Genomic DNA, 20,658 nt, shown 5'->3' with positions numbered 1-20,658 from the left:
TGAACCCCTAAGCTATGAGAGAATAATGGGAATATTTCCACGAAGTTAATGCTGTCCTCTCTGCCATCTCACTACACTGAATCAGCGAGCTACACATGCGCACTGACACAGCTGTAGGTTTACCTTCAGCTGGCACGCAGCCACCTGCTGAGCGGCAGGAGACAAACAGAATCAGTGACATGCTTCAGGGATTTTCTTTATTTCTGTGGAGACAAAAGGAAAGGACAAGACAGCAATTTTTTTCCAGTAATGATTACTTTTATGAAAATAAACTAAACAACGGATTACTTGAATTGCAGAACTAACACGTTATGTTACTCATTACAACAAAAAAGGAATCTGAGTACTCTAACAGATTACTTTGTAACAAGTTACCCCAACACTGCAAATGACTGATGGGTCATTCCATACCATGTTGGCGATTTTCTTTAGAAAAAAAGAAAACCATATTAAAACTTCTATTAAAGTCGTGCGACTTTGTGAAATCTATAGCTGTACTCCAAATACTTTTGTAGTTATGACTTTTTGATGAATGCCCTCAGAGCTAAACTTCATCTTTGTGTTTCTGTGTATGTGTATTCTAAACCTCGCCAACGTCTTATTTTTCACTGGATTGGGTTGAAATTTGTCCCGAACATCAAAGAGACCCCAAAGACAGGGCTGTAGCCAGGATTTCAAAATTAGTGAGGTCCAGAATTTGACAATGTCCCTAGACCCCCCCCACGAGCCCACACACGCGCACGCACGCACACACACAAGCTTTATAGTTAAGTAAGTATAGTTAAGTAAACGTTTATATACTGTACATAATCAGACAGTGAAGTGATGGTAGGTTACTTTGTGCTGGTCTAGTAAGGACAGAATAGAGACCCCTTTTTGCATTTTTTGCACAAATCATACCAAAATGTTACCTACAAAAACGAGTACACTGCCCATGGTAGTGTTGTAATTTAAAGAACACACAGAGGGATCTGTTGACCAAGAAAAGGGTTTTTATTAGGCTAATAAAAGTGTGTGTGTTTGTGTGTGTGTGTGTGTGTGTGTGTGTGTGTGTGTGTGTGTGTGTGTGTGTGTGCGTGCGTGCGTGCGTGTGTGTAAAGAAAAAACTCGTGCTGAGTCTCTGTTGCCATGGTAACGAACTCGAGCGTCGACCTAGGTAGTTAATTGATCTATATCTATGGTTTTACCGGAATGTTTTTATCCGTTTTGACATTGGCTTATAGGCTAAGGCTACCCAGTCTGGCTCAAACCGTAATGTTGTTCATTTATTCCTGAAATATGCCACTGGCTCGGACTAAAATGGGGCGGGACGGGACGGGCCTGGCTATTCAACCCCCGTCTCCCTCATCCTCTTTTTTAATTACACCTGTGTCGACTAGGACCGAAAATAGCGGATCTGACTACATGCAAGTTAACCTACTGTTGGAGGATCGCGTCGGTCATCGGCTTAATTTATAGCGGGCTGCTTGGTCGTAAAATAATAATAATAAAGTTGTCACTCACCTCAGCTCGCAGTTATCTTCCTCCTGTTAACTGAAAATGTCCCGCGTTTTCCACTTCCTGCTTGCGTGCGGTTTCAAAATAAAAGTCCGATGTGTTACAATAACATGTTGCCACGCTGTTCGGGGCTTCTTTTATTTTTTTCTCTCAGAAATTTTTACCGAGGTCCGGACCTCGGTGACCTCATAGCTGGCTACGGCCCTGCCCAAAGATCATTTACAACATTGATTCATTTATATAGTTATTGCAGAATGGATATAGTAATCAGATGTATAACAATAAAACCTTAATTTTACCCAAATCTCCTGGTGGAGATATTAATTTTCATTTTCAAAAATTCATATCTGAACTTGTTTTCACTTTTTTTTCAACTAAAATATTTTAAATAAGTCAAAATATGTTGTGGGCCTTTCAACTCCATATGAAACTATGTTTTGCAAGATATGTGGCAATCTATTTTTAAGCAGGAACAAAAAACTTCTAGATGTGACAGAACAATATTAATACTACACAGAATCAACATTTGGTGGCAAGAAAGTGAAGACTAGTGAAGATATACATTTTCTGAAGAGGGATTCTTTGTGTGGGTAAAAAAAAAGATTTATTGTTATTAATTTGATTCATGAAAACAATGACCCATTTTCACCCTGATGCTTCTAAAATCTTTTCAGAGAGACTGTCCTGGGTGTTTTGGATGTTGTGCAGGGAATACACATTTAATTATTAAGAATTAACAGAATTTCAGTGAGAACCGCTTCATCAGTCTTTACATCACTGAACAGGTTAAACCATATTTATTTTAATATATTGATCCTTCAGTCCTGTAATGTTGTGGTTCCTTATATCTCTTTTAAAGCAACAGGACAAAGCAACTGTGCATTTCCTCTTGGAGAGAATGACATTTCCTACAGACAGGATTTCAGGTATTTTTCCAGTCATTTTCTTTCTGCCTGGTCCTCTTATCCCTAAAGAGCCTGAGCAGCGACTGCAGCTGAGTGGATCAATCTATGAATTGCCTGTGAAATTCAGAGCGTTTCCAGGCTGAAATCCCTCTGATTACATTTCACGGATAATGTGGAGATTTTAACGCACCACGCTGAGTGTACACAATCTCTGGCAGACCTTCCAAGTATTGAGTTGCATTCCCTTATGATCAACTCCACTGGCTTGAGGCTTCAAGTCTTTTCAGATCACCTCATTCATCAGTTCGTCCACAGCTCCTATTCAGGACTGATGCAAATGGGATGATGAAATCAATGAGGGATCAGAGTTTGCTCCTTCACTCACTCACTCAGTCGATTTAATTGACAGTTTTTTAATGGAGCGCTTTTTATCAAAGTTTCAGTGTTTTCATTTTACTGAACTGTAGCCCTTTATGTAACAGCAATTTGTTTAATTGTTAACATGCAGAAATGGCAGCAATGTTTCACCAATCATTACTTACAAACTGCAGAATCATTTGCAATCTTGCAAGGCACATTCTCATATGTGTAATACAAGTATGGTGTTTGTTCTGATTAATCAAACTTGTCAAAATGAATGTAAAAGAAAGTACAGCCATCCTCACCTGAACAACAACCATCTAGGTTGACTGTGAAAGCAGCTCATGAAGACATTTCTTGTGAGTTGCCAACCTCTAGAGGTGACAGTGTCCGGGGAGGCCGGGGACGGATGGTCGGGTTGAACAAGCACAGGACTTTCATTCAGGAGACAGCTGTTCATGTCCAGTGTGAAACTAAAAGCCACCTGTGAGTTATTGAAACTAACATGGTTAATCTACGTCACGTACATATCGTAACTTAAATTATGTCTGCACTGTACATACTGGCAATCGACCTATTCAGTTGTTAAGGTATGACAATGTGTTGGTTAATAATTTAATGTAACAGTTTTTTTTAATCATTTCCATGCAGGGCTTTACTTTTTTCAGCACAAATTCTGCCCTAGTTCTGCTTTTTCACTTTCACTGAAGCACAGTAGCAATGCCAGCTCAGGTTCAGATCCTGCGTTAAACACTAATCAAAGTACATCAAAAATCAAAGTCCTTTATTTCTTACACTGCATTTTTCTCCCAGGCTTTTCTGTCCTAATGTGAATACATATTCAGTGGGCAATACTAAATACACGTCTTCCTCAACAGAATAATATTGACCTGTGTGTGCAGTCTTCAAACCCCATGTAGTGTGAACAATACTCCTTTTTAAGACCTGATTTATATTAAGCTGGCGTGTCACCTTTCATACCTGTTAAAGAGCAAGCTGAGTGACAGGTAAAAATCTCTGCAACATGGACCCATGCTGTTGAGTCTGATGCAGTGTTTGCTTCACTGATAAGTTGATTCAGTATGTCAGCAGGTATTACGCCTGCCGGCCTTCATGCTGCAGATTATCATCTCCCAGAATCAGAGGGGCTGTTGCAATCTCAGCTCTCATAGATCAAAGTCACCCCTCCCACCACCGAGGCTGGGGCAGACCTTACTGAGGCCCAAAAGGCAGAGCACTACAGGCGGCACAGGGGTCAGAGATCAGGGACGTAGCACTGTACTCATCAGGCAACTCAAGTAGTGCTCAGCCCAGACAGTGACAGGCAGGGGAGACAACAGACCTGCTGTATGTATAAGACTAGGGCAATAACAATATTATTGTGATATATATTGACATTTTTGAGGGAAAAAATGCTGACAGTCAAATTCATCTTAATTGTGTGTGTGTGTGTGTGTGTGTGTGTGTGTGTGTGTGTGTGTGTGTGTGTGTGTGTGTGTGTGTGTGTGTGTGTTTTGTCTGTTTTTTGTAACGTGAACAACATTCTTTATACAAGTGTAGAAGGTGGAGGGAGAGTCTGTAACCATAGCTGTCTGTCATTTCCATGTGATTATTCACAGCAGCAGTAAATCAATGAGTAGCAGCTAACTGTTACTGCAGCTTTTTCTTCTTCTTGTTCTGTTGTATGGCGGTTGGCAACCAGTGTTAAGGTGCATTACTGCCACCTACTGTAAGAAAGAGAGCAGAAACAAACAAACAATTTAAGAGGCACTGGATTGTTTACACAATATTATCATATGTCTATTATTAACATGATATCAATATTTCATTTTTTAAGCATCATTGTAATTGTCAATACTGGATATTGGCAACACCCCTCTATAAGACATATACGTACTGTATATATAGCAAGAAATCAACTTGATTTAATAAAAAGGACATCCGTCTGACGGTGTTGCTCAGTATAGGTTAATTAAAAGAACTGAATGTCTCTCTAATGAGCTGATAGAGCCTCCTCACCTCCCCTCAAAAAAAACAGCTCAACATTCTGTGATAAGACTGTGAACCATGTCTAATAGCCTCAGCTCCTACTCTCCCCCACTGAATCATCCTGTAGTCTCCCACATCCTCCTCCTCCACTCACTCTAATTTGCTCTCATAAAAACAAATCCCCTCCACCTCAATCCTTAACTGGTGTTTTCACTGAGTCTCTGCTTGTATCTGTTGTCTTTTCTACGACCAAAGAGATATGTTTGTTGCATCTATTCTGAGACTTGTGCTGCATACTGACCACGTGTTTTTGCTTTTAATATTGGCATTGAATCTTGTTCTTATAAATAGCACTGGATACAGTTCAAATGCTTTACATGTTCATTTCTAATGAATGCCAACACAACTTAGCTGTAGCCCTTGTCTTTTTGTATTTTGTGAATTTTATATTTCTTCCCAAGAGATCCACTCACATACACATCTCAGTGATTAGTAACCAAGACCTGCTGCAATAACAGTTATTACAGTTTGACACTAAGTCAAATTTTTCCCTGAAATTGAACAGGCAAAGCAATACCTTTCTACCAACATCACAAGCCAAACATTTATGACAAACCTATAAACATCTCTGATTTTAAATAAAGAGCTGCTAAGTAAACGCTGAATTTATAACATGTGAATAGCCTTCAGCTCTGTAGCTGCTGAGAGCCTTGAGCACTGCAATGTTTTCATCCCACCCTGGATTACAGCAAAAAGCCTAAACACAAATAATAATTTGATGATGTTGAAGCCTGACGTGTGTCAGCTCAGATATATCAAACACAGGCAAACACCATCGATAAATTACTAATACATTCAGATTACATCAGATTCTATGTCCCCTGTGTGTGATGAGATAAACAATTACATGATGCTGAATGTCATAAACCAGGAGTGTTGGAGACAAATTAAATAGGGTTCACATATCTAAAGAGGCTATATTAATGTGCAACAACACATCAGTGTAACACAGTAACACACGGTGTCTCTAGAGCAGCTGCTGGAAACTCAGAGCTGTTACAGTTACTTAGTAACAGTACGACTACCTGTGAAATAACGTGTGATAAGTTCTGATCAGTTTGTGGACTGAATTCATTTTAGTGACAGTCAACATGTTTCATTTCAATTATCACAAGATCATGCTTATGTTATGTGAACATGTTATGCTGAACATGCGTCATGATGGGGTATAATTTACCTTTAAACAACACATTTCAACAGCTTTCTGTTATGATGCAGAATAAAGAACAATGAGGTTCTGGATGTTCAGTAAGTAATTTAGAAGATCTGCATTTATTGTGTACTTCAAAAGAGAAACACAGTACTGAGGTGCACAGGAGAGCTGTCTTGACTTACCTATATGATCCGTTTTTATAAGGAAGGCTGAACTTTAAAAGATTTGATAGGATTCAGTATGGAGATGGATTAAGAAAAAAAATGTAACTGCACTATTTAACTCCCCTTAACCCAAAAGTAATCTAAACTTGAGCAGGTAAGCATTGTGACGAACCAAAGAACAAGTACTGGTACTTCAATAACTGACCAGATCATAAGCCAGTGACTCCCAATAAAACATATATGACTGTTCCCACAAAGACATGAAAACTACAACGTCTGACCACTGGAAAGCGACAGGTGAGACCTTTGTGGTCACATTAATAATGCTATGAAACTGTCACAGTTTGATAGGGTTGAGATGCTATGTATGTGACATAGTTTAAGTACGTTGGGTAAATTAAAAGAACTCACCACTGACTTTTTATTTTGCACTGGACACAAACTGCACTCATCTGACTGAAAGACCTGTGCTTGTTTGTCGATCCTCCGCCTACATCACATCACCTGATTTCCTCCTTTGCTCCCCTCATAATTACTGGCCACTAGAGGTCACCCCCTCTGCAATCATAAATATGTAAACAGCATGCATCACACCTTTTACAACACAGTATGCCTCAGGCTGCTCCTCAGTGAGAGATTTCAGTTAATGTGCTGAGTGAAGAAGAGAGAGGAGAGGATGTTAATATCAGTGAGAGCATCAGATTGCTGTGCTCTGTGAAGGTTAATTGGTACCACTTCTGTGGCTAGAAACACTCTGTCTTTCTACATCAACACCATGCAATGCAAACACTTGAATTATCAGGCAGAAGAAGAGCTTTGTACATCATTACCTCAAATGCCTCTTCACCAACAACTTGTCAGACCAGCATTTGTCAGCTTGTCAACTTCCTGGATGCAGCATATAGCCACTTGTTAACAATCCATTCTGCTTACAAGTTAATGGGAATGTGAAGACAGTTGAATAGCTGGCATCTCAAACGCAGAGCAAATCTTCAATGGAAACACTCAGAGCCACACATTTGCCTCAATGTGCACCTGCCCAGGGTGAATCTGCATCCATTTACCACTTTCCTTTAACTTTATACAATCTGAAAATTACAAAATATTAAAATATAAACAAATATTTTAAAAAATCTTCTCATCAGACCTGAACACACCTTTAGCTTACATACTTAATCAGGTATTCATTTACACACGCTGCCACAGAGCAAACAGCGTTGGTGGAAAGACTTGATCTAGTTGTCATCTTTAATCAAAGCCTGGTTATTAGTCGGGTTTGTCCATCTGTCAGAACGAGGTCCTGTATTGCCACAACTACTAGCCAGATTGTTTTTACATGTAGTATTCAGTGATGATGATTCCTTTGAGTCTCTGAACACAACTACACACATTTTCAGGTAACCAAAATGGTCCATGATGAGGTCAAAACAATCCAAACTGTATTTCCATGAAATGTGTTGAGGATTATTGTTGTCCACACTGGACAAAGCCTGATATTTTCATTGATCTCTCATCTTTCCTTTAGCACCACCATCTGTCCTAAATTTCCACATATTACATAACAAATACAAGAGAAAATATTGATGTTGGATTATTATGCAAAAACCCAGATTAAGTTCAAGTATTTATTTCCACAGTACCTGCATATAGCAACTGCATTAAAATGGTTAATGTTATGAACATATCATGATTATGAGCAAATACAATAATGTTAATGTATGGTTAAGATAAGGCAACTTGTGCAAAACCTGGAAGTATGATAAATCACATCCACCTCTTGGTCTTACGTTTTGTCTTGCTACATAAAGGGAACACTGCTTCCTGCGCTGGGTTAGTTGGCATTAGGCATAAAACATTTTTTGCAGAATGGTTCAATATGAATGTAATTTCATGGAAGACTAGACAACATCACTGACATGAATTACCTGGACCCATAAATCAGAAATCAAATCAGAGGATGAACCCTTCCAGAGTTTCCCTCTAGCACCATCCTCAGGACAAAATATCAACATTTTAGTGTCTAATTGTACAGCCTACTTCTCTTTTTTAGTTTTAGAGAGACATACCTCTGAGATGGTTGTGTATTCCCAACCAGCAGCAGGCAACACTAAAACTGGCCACACTGATCTCAGTACAGACTTACATACTGTAAACTTTCAAATTAAAGCTGGCATTTAAGAAATGGCTGCATTGTAAACAATAGATGGGCTCCGGCAAGAGTAAAGAAAGGCTGTTTGCTAAGATAAGAGATAAGATAGAACTGTTTACACTGTGAAGGACAGTGTGTTACTTCAGTATAATGCAGGTTCACAGCACTGTAACACTCTGCTGCTCTGACTTTCTCTTTTTAACAGAAACAGTATTTTCATTCACTCAATCATTCCAAGCATGTCTACTTCACTTCCTGCACATTAAAAACCTTCCAAAAGCTCAAAACCCATCATAACTTCCCCTTTTATTGCAGGCTTTTATTGTAAAATGCATCAGTAGTATAACGTTTTATTGACATTAGCTTAACATGTATAAGCAATTGGAATTGATTGGTGAATTGTACTGAGAGAATTACTGCTGTAGAAGTTAGAGATAGGCTGACAAAACCGCTGGGCCAATAAAAACAGCCAATATTTATGTATATAGTGTACATATCAGTCACGGTGTATCTGTTGCTGCTGTGTAGCTCTGGGCAGGCCTAGGTGGGCCTGGGCCCACCCACATGGCACTCATGCCTACCCAATCAGAAGGCTTCTTGATGGATCATCCACTGAATAGCAGTCAATGAACACTGTTTCAATTATCTGATCACATAACCAATAAGCATTTTAAAATTTAAAGGCAGCCTGGACACTAAATGTTTTAGTTTAAAACAACTAGTTGTTTTTTTTTAACAGTCCATATGATGGTAAGTATTCTTTCCAAAACTTATTTAAGGGGTCCTTATCAAGTAAATATGGACCAAGTGTTGAGTTTAATTTAACAGCAATAAGTCAGTCAACTTGTATTTACACTTTCATTAACGATGACGTCAAGTCAAAATAAATCAAAGAAAAGGAGATATTCTGACAAAGAAAAGGCAGTTATCATCCATACAGGCAGTTAAAACTATTTAAAATTATTATAATTTGATACAATTTTAAATAATTAAAATATAAAATAACATACAGTAATATAAAACTTTTTGATTATGGGGTTTAATTTAATAGAAAATTAGAAATAATTAAATGTAATGTAAAACAGTCATGATTAAAATGATTGAATGTTAATATAATAGTTATATGAAGTGGGAGCGGATCCAAAAACAAGGAGGATTCTCAATTCAATATGACAGAAGTAATAGCTTAAAGCTATAACAGCTTACAATATAAGCCTCTTTCAAATAAAGTTATTCTTTGCTCTGCAGCTGAAGGCCATTAAAATAACAACTTCAAAAGCTCCAACTTGCTGTAAGAGCTAAGGACCTCACATGGAGGCGAGTACACAAAATATGGTGTAATGTGCTGATGTGAGACGAACAGTAGAGTGGTGTGGGATCAGCCATGTACAGCAGCTCAGTACTCAGTGGGCCAGATCACAGAGGCAGTCTGGCATAGCGGCAGATATGTTCTCCCTCTTCAGGGACCACCATATGGAAACACTGTGTGTGGCTGCCTGGCGTTATACCAGCGCCTTCTTTATATTGCCAGGAGTACACACAGGCCATGTGGGCATTGTCAGGATACGGCTAAATTGCTAACACTGCTCTCTTCATGCCTGTTAGCTTTGAAAAGTTAATAAGTCAGACCATTTTACAGTCTGCTGACTGCTGAGGCAGTGAGATGTAAAATTTTGCATGGTGAGAACAACGTTTACAAAACACACAGAGGATGTCACAGTATGTTGGACTGTGTGTGTGTGTGCGCTCGCATCGGTGTGTGTGTGTGTGTGTGTGTGTGTGTGTGTGTGTGTGTGTGTGTGTGTGTGTATGTGTGTGTTTGTTTTGTTTTTTTTCCCACTTCACAAATCACAATATCTCCTCCTCTCTGCCGTCAATACCATTGTACGTGGCATCCAGTGGTGAGATTGCACCCAACTGTATACCCCTCACTTCACCCTCCACTTCCAAGAATGTTGGAAACCTATAAGGTGGCAGCTAAAAATGCATAAGGGTCATTCTACAGAAATGCAGGAATCTGGCTCATACTCTTCTAGCTTCAAATATTAATATTGTAAATATTAAAATTCTGAGTTTGAATTTCCTCTCCAGTGCTACATAGTGGTCATTTAAAGAATGAGCATCCTTGTGCTGTTTATTTGTCATTGGTGTGGCCTATAATGTGAACAACATAAGATTTTTCACAAGAATTTGTTTTCTGTTTTTTTAATACTGTATAAAACGTGCTTTTTCTCATTACAAGCCCTTTAGTCTGAGACATAGACAACGTATCTGACCTGATAATAATACGATAATAATTACCGATTGCTGACTGTTAAACAGAAAGAAGAAAAAGAAACAGCGCTATCTGGTGTTAAAGTGATGTTTTGACTTTGTGGCTCTGTAACAACATCACATGACTTCTCCTTTGCTCCAGCTACACTTCCTACAGTCGTTTCATGGCACCGGCTGATACCACTGACGCTGTTGCTTGACTTGGGAGGACAGTTTTACATTTGGACTAGTAAAACTTGTCAATTTCTGATGACCTTTGAAGAATATCTAAGTATCTTTATCATCATTAATATGCTTAATTAAAGATATCTATAATGTTTACTAGTCAGAACAACACTGAAGATATCACAAATATGACTTTAAACTAGTTAGGATTTACATTAAGTTGTCTGGAAAAGTTGATATTTTTAATGACATTCTACATTAACTCAATAGGTTGTTCTTACCAGTCAGATTATAATAAGAGATGTCTCAATTTGATTTTGACTAGTCGTAATATTATTAGGCACAGTCCTAAATGTAGAATTTCTGAAAAGTGAGCATAGAACATTCAACTGAGAGTGTTGTGAGTAGCAGTAAAATAACTTTAATTTCAGATGGACTACAGCTGTCTTGGTTGGTCTGTGTATAATCCATAATTCAGTTGTAATAAACGAAAGCTTGGAAACAAAAACAGAAGTGGTCCATGTATCACTCGTTCATTTGATATTCAATTGAGAATCCGAAATCAGAAAATGAAAAAATGATTTGTTTTTAAATGATTTGTTTATGAATGTGGCAGACCTTTGATTGTATGCTCAGATCAAAAACGGAGAATAAAAAAAAAAGGGCCACGGGTCATATTTGATTTTGATAATTAATTTGTCTGATCTGTGTGACCCGGAAGTTATTTTTGATGACTTAATTGACCCACACAGTAGGTCTGGCACATAAACTACCCTGTTTATGGCGGTTTATGAGCTGAAGCTTTTCTGATAAACACACCAATCTTTAAGGTCCTTCTCCCTGTCTTCTATTGGGGTCACTCATCCTCCAGAGCCACTCTTCGCTGCAACTGCAGTGTCTGTTAGGCAGAGCAGACAGGCAGGATGGCGGAGCAGCGGCAGGGCAGCTGGACGGCTGCTGCTCTTCTTGAATTATACTCGCTTTGCTGCCGGATTGTCTCTGGGCGAGAGGGAGTGGACAGGCTGAGTGTCTGAAGGGCAGGCTGCCCTTTGGCTCTGCGTAAAGCCAATAAATAAAAAATAAACTAATACTACATAAATTTAACTTGTTATTTTGTTTTCTTATTTATTAAATGTTCCCTTTCAAAGACGATGGGAAAACAAACGAATAAACCAAATTCTCACTTGTTTTTTCAATGGTCCATTTGCCAGATCGGATTGAATAATTGAATGAATGGATGATACACGGACCTACATGGACCCTTTCTTGCTTTGAACATGGTAATGGCAGATGTGTATGTTTTTGTTTTGTTTTTTTGTCCAGTAAGGACCTGTCATTTACTTTTTGTTCTCAGATTACTGTACATCTGTCCCACCTTACAGGAAGTAAAGATGACAGTGTGACCACCATACATCTTGGGTTTATCTGCTTGTTTTCAAAATGGCTTCGTAGAGCTATGCACTCACACAGACCCCCACACACACACACACTCACAAACACACACATGCACACACACACACACACGTATATCCTTCATTCCTTCCATAATCATCCACATGAATCAGTGAATGTTGTGGCTGCAGTTGTTTTCACCCTGGGCGATGCTCTCATATCACATCTCGCTTTCATTTTCTGATGGAGGCGATATATAAATCAGAGTTGCCTTAAACAGTGTTATCATTACTGCCCAAAACAGATAGATCATTACTGCAGGTATCCTTGGGATGTTCTCATTGTTTTCCCAAACCAACACCACAACATCAGAGGGTGTTATCAGGATTAACATAACCTCTCCCTGCTTATTGTCTCGGGGGGGCATACCAAACTGTTGGTTTAAATTGTTTGTTTACTCAGCCGAGATTTGATTTTGCCTTTCAAGACACTGCTTATAGTGTTTGTGAAAAAAACATAATCAACTAGTCATTGTGTGTACTATTTTTTGCTTTTTGAAGTTGTGAAGGGCTCACTGTGTTTAATTCATAGAACTGTTCTTACCATCATCATCTAATGCTGACCCTCTCAATAATACACAACACAGAAAGTGAAGGTGGGCAAAGTGTAGGTTGGTTGAGAAACACAAATATAGGCCTTGAAAGTGCTTTGTCTTCATGTGTTAATGTGTAAATAGCTTATTTGAAGTATGACACTGTGCCTCTAGAAACAGCTGTATACACCCCACCGTTCCTCTGTGGGCTGCCTCCTCTGTCACATGGGATTAGTTTTTCGATGCCAGCAGCGATGTGTAGCTGCAGGATTCTGAGCTCTGCTGTTCATGTGAAAATGTTTGCACAGCCAAAACATCTTTCACTTGATCAGGCCGACGACTTAAAGGGAAGTTGTTGTCTCCTGCGTCTTCAGGATGAAATCATTGTCAACCTTGAAACACTAGTTTGACAAAAAGCTATTAATCATGATCCAGATGTGGGTGTGGTCGGATCTGAAAAAGCTGAAAAGGCTAGTTTAAAAAGTCCACAGAAATCAGTAATAATAACATTGTATCTTGTGAATCTGCTTGTATCTGAGAATATGAGGGCATTAATTTAAAGAAGTCATCAGCATTAACCCCCTGACCCAAACGAATGAATAAAGTCACATTTTGTCCTGTGTTGGTGGTAGCTGCTACTCTGAGGGAAACTGAAAGGCTCCAGTTGTGACCACAGCGCTAACAATAATACCACTTGGACATGCTGAACGGGGGAGTTGTCTATTCCCACTCTAAGGGATTACATTTTGAGATTTTTCCACCAGGATTCCCATTTGTGTGATGTACATGAACAGTGAATTAGCTGTTTCTTTAGATTTGCACAAGGCATGCTGCATTACCTGCTGGCAGCAATTCCTTTTTGCAGTGTAATAATGAATGTACAAACAATAATCATTGGATACTGAAGAAATCCTCAGAGACACTTATTCCAGAGTCCATGTATGATTCCAGTGTATTCTGGTTTGACTAGATACAGTAAAATATAATATTAATAAAATATTTCATAACAAGTAAAAAGCATTTAAGAAACATTGTACACAGAAAAGTGAAGACTATGTAAAACAAGGTAGATTCAAGATAAAGTCACATGACAGGAGCGTGAAGCAGTGCCTCACTTATTTTCAGGCAATAAAATCCCCAGGTGAACTTGAACTGCACTAAAAACAAGTGAGATTATCACACCTGACTGATCATATTTTCACCAGTTTATACCAAACCAAAAGTGAAGCTGTCAAAAGAATAAACTGTGAACAACTTGTTGAAATGGAGGTTTGACGGTCATGTTCAGGGAGGCAGAAATGTAATCCCCCCGTCTTAATGCAGGCAGCGTGTCCAAGCTGAGACAGAGGACAAGTGGGAGAGCAGTATGATAAACGTTCGCTGTACTGGAGGAGGCATTCACACAGAACAAAGGCTCTCCCACGCCTACTCTTACTATCTCTGCCTTCTTTCTCTGTCATTCTCATACATGTACATAGACACAGCTCATGTATGTTTCACATGACTGTGTCTCACACACTGCCTCCATGTAGGCATGAAAATAAATTGTAGGTGCAACGGTGTTAAAAGGAGATTCCCATCGGCCGTGTCCAATGTGAATCCAGATGCAGATGGAAGAAAATGACTAATGGTAGTAGGAGGAAAGTCACTTTGAATAGTAACTCATTCAGCTACTACATTATGTTCCACCTCTGAAATAATGATGTTTGTACATGTAATTATAACCCTGAGTGCCACATTGGTATGCCATGTGATGCTTCCCATCAAGGCAAGTCATTTGATAGCCATAGCACAAGCCAGATGCATACATTTAATATATAATTGCACATTGGCGACTGACGTATCACTACTTGACACCTAGATATCTACACATCAGGACGTGTCAACTACCAATGACACACATCAGACACTGCTGGTCTGCCGACAGAGCAGTGCTTGTTGTCTCTGAGGGTCATGGTACTGTAGCTTTTCACTCACCACTGTTGTTGAAATGAACATAATCTTCACTTGAATCATTTCAATCACTTAAAGTGGTCCCCACATACTCATAGAGTAGCCCCCTGGAATGGCCATCTTGACAAACTGCTTAGGGATCTATATCTGGGTCCCCTTTCTGTTCTTGTTTCTCTCAGCTACCATTGTAATGTCATGGTAAACCAGAATTTAAATGTGATAATATACGCAATACAAAACTCAACTCTGTAAATGATAAATGTGCAGATTAGTATTCTATGACTATATGTCTTCAGGGACCTTAATCACAATCAGAATTTATCTAATTTCTGTCTCAGCCTTATTTTCTCATGTTTGTCATGTTATCATCAAATAATTTCAGCGGTTTCACATTATCGATGCTGCACTCCATACCACCAGTTGCAATAATGCTGTACACACAAGACTCTCCTTTTTCTGTGCAAGTCAGAGAGTCACAGTGGACAGAGGCACCAGCAAAATGACTGTGATGTAAATGAAAGTTTAACTAATGAGCAGGAATTAGTCTTGTCTGAAGCTCTTCTATCACAGCAGCACAGGAGATATTAATTCCCGCTGCACTCTGTCAAGATGAAGCCGTCTGTGTCCAAGGGTTTAAAATGTGATAGAGGAAGGGGAAAGTAGAGGGAGAGGGGGAAAATAAGCAGGAGATAGAAAAAGCATGTGGTTGGCAAGACCAAAGTAAAGACACAATGGACACATGGATTAAAGTGTTATGTTCTCATACAACCTGCAATAATGATGAATCTATATTTCCCACTTTAACGCATCACCAGACAGGGCTAGCCCCTATTTCCCCTCCTCTTTATCATAGCTACTGAACCTGCAATTCAGCTCAATTCTGAGGCTCAATTTAAGGGACTACCGAAACCTAGAGAAGATCAAAAATTGTCCAGATATGCAGACAATTCCATTTATATTTCTAATCTTCTTGGCTCCCTCCCATATGTTTCAGTATGCACCGTTTTGAGAAATTCCAGGCGATAAATTAAATCCACCAGCATCTCAGTACCTCACATGTTAGGGAGGCACAGTTTCGCAATCCCGTAATAAACTTTTTGACCAAAAAACAACTTTTTTCTGTTACATCAGTATTTTGTAAAATTATATTCTGAAGCCATTGACCCCCTGCAGACCCTAAAGGTAACATTTGCAATGTGTTATTGACAAAGCAAAGCTTAGACTAAAATATTTCAACATCATTTTTATACATTTCCTGAGTAAAAGTCCTCTTCACATGTTTTCTTATTGTCTAATAAAATAAAGGCTAATAAAGGCTGGGTTGAAAAAAGAAAAGATAGAGAATTGTCTAATTTACTGTAGTCTAAAAGCATAATGTCTTTGTGCAAATTTCCACAGAACTAGTCATGATCAGTACAACAACAGAGTCATGTCATAACTCACCACCACTCACAGAGTTTCTCTTCTGAGCCACCATAGCTGCATGGCTGTAGGGAAAGGCATATAAAAGATGAGGCTGTTGGGAATACCATAATTTTCCCTCAACATAATCTGAAAGTACAGAGCAGAAAACCTCCATGTGACTTAACTAAGCCTCCACCGAAAAAAGAATTTGTGAAAATATGAACAAACACATCATAACTTGTGAAGGGAGCTTTCTTAAAATTTCCACTGATGAGGTTGTAATACCAGAAGAGGGTTCACATGGACTCAGTAAACATTGTTGCTACTTAACATCCAAATGTTGTCCAAACCATTGTTGTTGTGAGCATACTGACATTAACATTTATCTCATAGCACTATTGTGCCTTATTACTGAAGAATGTCAATCTGAGAGGAGCTGCCAGCATAACTGTCGACTCTTATATCTTATCATTTTGTTAATACAGATATGTTTTCATTTGCTTATTTGCAGCTTTTCCAGTGTTTTATTATTATCATTATTATTATTGCTGTTAATATATCATCAATGAAATGAAACACTTCTGAAGAGGTTTTAAATGTAAAGCCTATCAGAAACAGGAGGGATTATGTCCCAGGTTTTGCTTTTATTGATCATTTGTGTGTTTTTTATTGGTGAGTGATATTATTATTACTTAAAGATGGCCAAAGTATGTAAATAAGACACAAGTTGTAATAAACCATCATGATCCTTTTAAATTGTCCCTCAGCTGTGAGGGTGTACTTTCACTATATTAATTTCATGTAACTATCTTGCATTGTGTCGCCACCAGTTAACCAGGTCACACTCCTCGAGGAGCTCTCCTACAGTACTCAGTGTATTCAAGCCTTTTGGATTTTGTCTTTCCATCCATCTTCCATCCCGATTCTATGTAAGTACTCCACTGCAGGCTGAGCATCAGAGACCTGACAGGTCCCAGTGGCGCCTGTCTCCACCAGTATGCACACAAGCTGAAGATAATTGTTGGTAATTGCAGAGGGAGCCATTATTATTCAGTATTTGGCCCTACAGCACAACACCATGAGTCACTGTGTGCCAGGGAGCGGAGGGGGGTTGGTATCACTGAGACACCTGGAGAAAACAAACAGGGATTTGAGCATGCAGGCTGCCACGGCTTGACGGCAACAGAAATCCGTCGCCTCCAGAACTAATGGATTGATCTGTACAGGCGAGACACAGTAAAGCCTAGCAGACACTGGAGAAACAGAAGGCACTCATTTAACCATCGCCTGTGCTCGCCGTCTGTGCTTCACCGATGGTTGATCTTTTGTTGCTTTCATTTTTTTGGTTTGTTTTTTCCAACTTCTGAAAGTAATTGTCTCAGGCCACAGAAATATGTCCTTTACTGTATCCCATTTGAATTTGTAAAATCTATCATATTTTTACTTTTCATCTAACTGCACTATAATGTTTTCAAATGTGTATTATTTGAGGGCAGTCATAAAACATACTAAACCTGTTCTATTGCTCTTGCTGCTGGTTTAAGTGACTTTAAGTGAGTAAGACTTGAGGTTGAGGGAATGTAGTGCCAAAGGAAAGGGCTGTCTGATGGTAATGTAAAGCACCAAAAATGTTAGAAATAACCTCTATAGGACAATTAAATAGCCTAGATCTTTTTAAATAAATGAATGTCCTTGGACACAGTGATGAGCAGGTAGACAAAGGATCAAAGTATGATATGTTATGAGATAGGAATAAATTTTTAATTTTAGGCTTAGTTATATGAAACACAATAGACCTATACCTTCTATAATGTAGCCTATAATGACATGATAAGACAAAAAACTCTTTTTCTATGCCTTTTTATTTTAGTCCACAGAACAAGGAATGCATGGTCATATGTGATTCAAGAATGGAAATTAAAGTGTGTTCGGAGGATCAGGCTTCATCATTAGGCCTACTAAATACAGCTAATTTCAGTCACACAGAGACTGAACAAAGAACTGATATGCTCGGCTGTATTAAACCCACGCAGAGTCTATATTCATAAAAAACAACAATGCAAATAAAAGTGCGCTCGGAGGTCTGTTTTGCAAACCAATATTTTACGAACTAGGCCTATATGCTGCCTTATAACAGCAGTAAGAAAAAAAAGGCATGAGTCTATATTTATACATATATACACATATACATATATACATATATATACACATATACAGTATAAACACATGTACATATATACATATACATATAGATACGTATATATATATATATATATATATACATATATATATGTATATATGTATATATGTATACATATATATATATATATATATATATATATGTATATATATATATATATATATACATAATAACCCTGATTGTCAATCACAGCTTTCATGAGTCTTGGCATGCTCTCCATCAGTCGTTCACATTGCTGTTGGGTGACTTTATGCCACTCCTGGCGCAAAAATTCAAGCAGCTCAGCTTTGTTTGATGGCTTGTGACCATCCATCTTCCTCTTGATCCCATTCCAGAGGTTTTCAATGGGGTTCAGGTCTGGAGATTGGGCTGGCCATGATAGGTCTTGATCTGGTGGTCCTTCATCCACACCTTGATTGACTTAGCTGTGTGGCATGGAGCGTTGTCCTGGTGGAAAAAACAATCCTCAGAGTTGGGGAACATTGTCAGAGCAGAAGGAAGATTGGAAGTTTTATTCCAGGATAACCTTGTACGTGGCTTGATTCATGCGTCCTTCACAAACACAAATCTGCCCAATTCCAGCCTTGCTGAAGCTGAACCAGATCATCATCGATCCTCCTCCAAATTTCACAGTGGGTGTGAGTCACTGTGGCTTTTAGGCCTCTCCAGGTCTCCGTCTAACCATTAGACGACCAAGTGTTGGGCAAAGCTGAAAATTGGAATCATCAGAGAAGATGACCTTACTCCAGTCCTCTATGGTCCAGTCCTTATGGTCTTCTGCAAACCTCAGCCTGGCTCTTCTTTGCTTATCATTGATAAAGGGCTTTTTTCTAGCTTACATGACTTGAGCCCTGCCCCTAGGAGCCTGTTTCCAACCGTTCTCGCCATGCACTTCACCTCAGCTGCCATTTGCCATTCTTTTTGTAGGTCACTTGAAGTCATCCTACAGTTGCTGAGTGACATTCAAATGAGTTGACGAGAGTCGTTTTCGCCCTCTGCCGGTCTGTGAAATTTTAAGGATGGAACCAACCTGACGCTCACTGTTTCCCTCTGCCAGTAAACCCAGAATTAAACCCTTCTTTTCCTCACTCAAAACTTTTCTTTTCAACTCTTTTGGCATGGTCAATAGTTATTTTTTGATTCCAATTACTTTTGAGGTACTACTAGCACTGTTTTTGCCATCCAGCTGGTCCTATTGCAAGAGGATAGTGATGACCACAGCAGTGTTTTTTATACTTTTCTATAAATAAGATTTGGGTACAGGTGATCACCTAATCAGTACCTCATTAAGTAGAATGAGTTGTGCTTGTGTTGGAATTCAACAGACACTGGAATGGAATGGCTGTCATACATGTATTGATGCTGATTTCAGAAAAATTTGCAGTGGTCTCTTAATTTTTTCCAGAGCTGTATATATATGTACATATATATATATATATATGTATATGTATATATATATATATATATATATATATATATATATATATATATATATATATATATATATATATGTGTGTGTGTGTGTGTGTGTGTGTGTGTATATATATATATATATATATATATATATATATATATATATATATATATATATATATATATATATATATATATACATGTATGTGGTGTAATGTGATGATGAAGACTAAATTTATAGTGGCTTAGACATCATTGTTTCTATTGAAGCCAACAAAAATACAAAATGATTGTTGAGTCTTCTTTCACTGCTGATTTAAAAGAAAGGTTTTGGATGGCAATCTGAGGATGTGAAAACAGTAAACACTGTGTGTGTTTTCCTGCTTCAGTGTGTGTATCTACAGCTCTTCATTGTTCTCTTCTGGTTTGTACTCCTGAGCTCGGCCCAGAATATGTCTTTATCATTATGAGTGGAGTATTTTATCCCCATGCAGTCAGCGCTTGCTGGCTAACTATACCCGCTGGTCGCACAGCTTTCATTACCCTGATGACTTATATGATAGTATAGAGCAGCACATAAATTATATGGAGGAGTGTTTATGGGGGAACTATGTATGCCCCAGACAATTTATGCCTCTTTGAATTTCTCTCTCTCGCGTTATGTTTGCCACAGATGCAAACTGCAGCCGGAGAGGCTATAGTTCACCCTCAAGAGAAAGAGCACATTATGGGGATTGTATTGACTGGGTTGAGTACAGAGCAGAGATATTCACCCTTATTAATATTTAATTGCGCTTTAATTGCTCTCATTACCTCCAGATTACCCTGTGTTCTGTCTGTACATTTTTATAAGGTAATTAATCCCTTTCTTTTACCGTAAGTAGTTCAAAGCCTGGGCATGAATATTTCCCTTCAACGTCCTGTGAAGCATCTTAACCAAAGCAAACTCAACAAACACAGAACAGTGTAAAGTGGGTCAGCTGCTCTG

This window comes from Pagrus major, chromosome 22, assembly GCF_040436345.1.
Source record: "Pagrus major chromosome 22, Pma_NU_1.0".
In the NCBI taxonomy this organism is placed as follows: domain Eukaryota; kingdom Metazoa; phylum Chordata; class Actinopteri; order Spariformes; family Sparidae; genus Pagrus; species Pagrus major.
This window is presented reverse-complemented; position numbering follows the sequence as displayed.